The 4,658-nt window shown below is 45.0% G+C and overlaps 1 non-coding gene across 1 annotated transcript; it reads right to left on the bottom strand.

Annotated features, from left to right (window-relative positions):
- Positions 1-4,239: 4,239 nt before the first annotated feature.
- Positions 4,240-4,346, bottom strand: LOC119813765. Its single transcript, XR_005285226.1, has one exon. It is a non-coding gene; the product is annotated as a U6 spliceosomal RNA (small nuclear RNA).
- Positions 4,347-4,658: the final 312 nt, after the last annotated feature.

A 4,658-nucleotide genomic window follows, 5' to 3' on the forward strand; every position in this document is an offset into this window, starting at 1 on the left:
AAATATTTTTAAAAAATGCCTGTAATTTTCTACTTATTTTTTAGCACCTAATTCTAAAACGTTTAAAGATATTGATTTTGCCATAGGTCTTTAGGGAAATTCTTCTGTATGTGTTCTTTTTTTTCTTCAATGCTGAGAGCTAAACCCAGGGCCTTGAGCATGCTAGACAAGCATGCTCTTGCTGAGCTATACTCAATGTATGACCCCCTCTCTCCCTCCCCTTCTCTCTTTCCCTCTCTCTTCTATTTCTTATCTCTGTTTCCTTCTTTTCCGAGACAGGGCCTTGAGCTCACTGTGTCCCCTGCTCAGCCTCCTTGGTGCTGGGGTTGCCAGGCTCCTTCCTGCAGCTCGGAGAGACCCGAACTGCTAATCTAAACTGAGCTGTGCTCCGAGTGAAAGCTGTACACCAGATTTCTAAAAGCTAAGAAAAAGGAGAATGTAAAACACCTCAGGATTTTGTTGGCTACACGCTGCAATGATATTTTAAGTAAATTCAGTTAAATAAAGTAACAATGTTAAAATTAGCATGCTTTTGATTTGACCATTCAAAAAAAATGTTTAAAGTACACAGGTGGCTCCTTTGAAATTTCCACATAGCAAGTCTGTGAACTAGAGTTGAAGACCCAGCTTTACTAACAGCCGCATCATAGGCAGGATATGGCAAAGTCATTCATTTGTTTTTCCCTGTAAATTACATTGGAGGCTTTTGCAGGTTTATTTCTGTTTTATTGATTTATCAAGGATCTTTTATAGTGAATGAAATTCTATAAATATAATGTCTTAAAACCTCAAATCTTTATTATTTCTTGTAGTCTGAAGGGCCCACTGGTGGGTTTGTGACATGTGTTCTCACTGTAACAAAATGTCTGACAAAAGGCACTTGAGGAAGGAGCTTGGTTTTGGTTTACAATGCCAGGGGACGCTCATGCACATGTACACACACACACACACACACACACACACACACACCCCAAAGCGGGTTAACCATTACATTGGTAATCTTTAGGCCAGTTCAGCTCAGACTGGAGAGTGGCCTCACTCATTGTCTGGGACCTCAGTTGAGATGGTTGGGGTGGCAGCCAGCCCACGGGGCCTTTTCAGGCTCCAGGACAGGATGCTTCCCATTATATGGGGATGGAAGGGCACTCTGAAGCAAGAGAGTGTCCATACTATCTTGAGCCTTCTAATTGTGCCACATTTGTGTTGGTCTGTGAGCCTAAGTCACATGTTCAAGTCCAAGTGGATTGTAGCAAGAATTTAATTAGTTTTAATAATAAAAACTCGGTTAATCCCAGCACTCGGGAAGCATAGGCTGGCGGATCTCTGTGAGTTTGAGGCCAGCCTGGTCTACAAGAGCTAGTTCCAGGACAGGCTCCAGAGCCACAGAGAAACCCTGTCTCGAAAAACAAACAAACAAACAAACAAACAAATAAATAAATAAAAATTAAAACTTGAAGTCAGATATTAGGGGGTGAAAGCTGACGGATCAGAGAAGCAGAGCAGTCAGCCACTATTCTTACTTCTACCAATGCTCAGACCAAAGGGGCGATCCTGTCCTCAGACTGCATCTCCAGAATGCCTCTTAGACTGAATCTTCAGACTGCATCTGAGTGCGTGTCTACTCTCTCCTAATATTTCTCTCTCTGACCAGCCTTATCTCCTGTCTCCGTCTTCCTAGTGCTAGGATTAAAGGCTTGTGACTCCCAAGTACTGGGATTAAAGGTGTGAGCCACCACTGCTTGGCTCTGTTTCTCTTTTAGACTGGATCAATCTCACATAGCCAGGGTGGCCTTGAACTCACAGAGATCCAACTGTCTCTGCCCCCCTCCCCTGCAGTGCTGCGATTAAAGGTGTGTGCCTAGCCCGGCCTCTACGGCTAACTAGTGTCTTAGCTCTGCACTCCGATCTTCAGGCACGCTTTATTTGTTAGATTACAATCAAATATCACTACAGTGGAGAGACAGGCTTCACGGCTTTTTGTGAGCAAGAGCAAATGTCATCACAATAGCGTGGCATACATGGAGTGGAGACCTAGGAAATCTGCAGTGCGGACAGTAAGGGTGTGTCTGCAGAGTGCTTACCTTAAGTACCGGGACCTTTAACTCTCGTCGGGAAGGTTCCCCAGAATCAGACCTCTAGCTGAAATATCTTCCAGGTTGATTACAGCGATTTCTGTTTTTCCCTGTGGAGCATTTTCTCTGAGAACCCTTTCCAGGAACCAATGTTGTTGTTGTTGTTCCTGTAATGTTTGCCAGTCTGTGAGTCGGAGAGCGCGTCCCTGTTTGGTTTTTCCTGACTAGGGAGCTGAGCATCTTGTACTGAAGATTGTTCCTGGGCCTCATACGATCGGCGTTTGGCGAGTGATCTACCACTGTTCCTGCTAACTCATATGCTCAGGAGGCAGAGGCAGGCATAGATCCGTGAGTTCAAGGCCAGCCTGGCACGCTGAGAGAGTTACAGGTCAGCCAGGACTGAACAGTGAGACCCCGTCTCAAAAGAAGAGCAAGAGGAAGAGGAGGAGAAGCAGAGTAAGTTAAAAAGTTGGCGGGGGCATCACTAAGCTTTGATGAGGATGATGACAACAGCAGCGTGGGACTTTAAACCGGGTCCTGGGGGAAACACAGGGAATTGTGGGGCATGCAGCTTTCCTTGGAAAGAGTAGCGGCTTCTGGATGGGTAAAGGAAAGCAGAAGAGACGCTTGGGTGCTCAGGAGAGGAAAGAATAATCAGAAAGCCAGAGACAGGTTCTGTTCTCTGGTGGGAAGACACCAAAGCCAGTATTCAGGGCCAGTGAGGTGGCGTAGCCGGTAAAGGCACCCGCAGCCACGCCTCAGCACCTTTGCTGGATTCCCTGGATCCCCTTGGTGAAAGGAGAGAACCAACCTGCACAAGCTGTTCTCTGACCGACACACAGCAGCATGGCATTTCTGAGTATGACACATGTACACACACACGCACATGCACACACACGCACACACAACAAGTTTAAAACAACATTCTCTTTTCCTTAGGGCCCCATGACCAGAGCACCTCTAAGACGCTCTCCTGCTGCCCTCTTTGGAACCCACGGGTTGCTGGTGTCTAGTTTCGGAACTGCTGGAATAAAAACACTGGCATCTGCTGGGGAGACGTGTTACTGTGTTCTGGCTCATCCAGTGTAGCCTGTCTGGCCTCTCGGCTGAACTGGTGTCTCACCTGATCCTTCTGGTTTTACTAAGTTCAGGCTTTCCTTCAGGAGTGATGCTCCTGTCTTCTAACTTCATTTCCTGTCAGGAAAATTTTAAATAGGAAAAAAAATCAGCAAAAATCTCAGATTCAGAGATTTTTCTGTATACAAAGCAACCCATAAAATCCATGCTGGGAGTCACCGAGGCTTCCCTCGTAAACATTAAGGGTGCCGCACTCTTCAAAGTCTGTGCTTTTATGGCCACCCTCATGAGTGAGGCAGTCATTACTGCTTCACAGAAGGAAAGAGAAAATAGGTTGGTTTGCTTTTTGGTTTTGTTTTTCTTTAACAACTTGAGTCTGCCTAGTTTGGCATTGCGATCTTGACACACAGTGGGGCTTCAATAAACGTTCCATGTGTGGGTTCCTTTATATGTTTTGAGACACTGAGGTTTTTTTATACAATTAAAAAGGAAATGAGGTTCGTATCAGTGTGGTTTTTGTGAGGAGGAAGAAGTGTCTTTACAAGGATTTAAGTAAATACGTATTTATTTGAAAAAGATGAGTTAGAATTAGCATGTGAACTGTTACCACCCTCTAAAAGGTTGCTTCAAGCACTCATGTGTTAAAAATAATGAGTTAACTGACTACTTTTTCTTCTAGGCACGAGAATAAAATAACATTATAATAAAAAGTGTATCCTCAATTCTCAGGGAAAAGTTCATTAAATACAAGTTTGACTCTTGGTAATGATGGCCTACACACTTGGGAAGCTGAGGCAGGAGAATTATGAGTTTGATACCAGTTTGGGCTACCAACTAACCCATATCCTCCTTACTTACCAGCCCCCCAAAACCTTTCAAGGTGCTGGAGAGATGGCTCTGGGTAAGGGCACATACTGCTCTTGTAGAGGACCTGAGTTCAAGCCCCAGCACCCATGTGAGTGGCTCTCAGCCGCCTGTAACTCCAGCTCCAGCGGATCTGGTACCTCTGACTTCCGCAGGCATCTGCACTCGCTTTGTGGACACAGACACAGGCATGTAAACATAATTTAAAAATAACTTTAATTTTTTTTAAAATATGGAACGCTTCACGAATTTGCGTATCATCCTTGCGCAGGGGCCATGCTAATCTTCTCTGTATCATTCCAATTTTAGTGTATGTGCTGCTGAAGCGAGCACCAATTTTAAAATTTTATAGAAACAACCTGGGGGGGGGGTGTTATAGGTCAGTTGGTAGAGCACTTGCTTAGCATGCACGAAGCCGTGGATCCTCTCCACTGTATAAACTAGACATCATGGCCCAACTCTGTAATCCTTGGGAGGTGGAGGCAGGAGGTCAGACAAACAAAACACACCCAGAAATAAAAGCAAGTCGATAGGTAACGTTAATCGGATTAATCATAGTCTTCAGCGTTCTCTCGAAATAAGTTCCTGAGACTCGGAAGACGTTACAACAAAGGTACACACGGGGGCGCCATAATCGTCCAGAAA

This window comes from Arvicola amphibius, chromosome 4 (genome assembly GCF_903992535.2).
Source record: "Arvicola amphibius chromosome 4, mArvAmp1.2, whole genome shotgun sequence".
NCBI lineage: Eukaryota > Metazoa > Chordata > Mammalia > Rodentia > Cricetidae > Arvicola > Arvicola amphibius.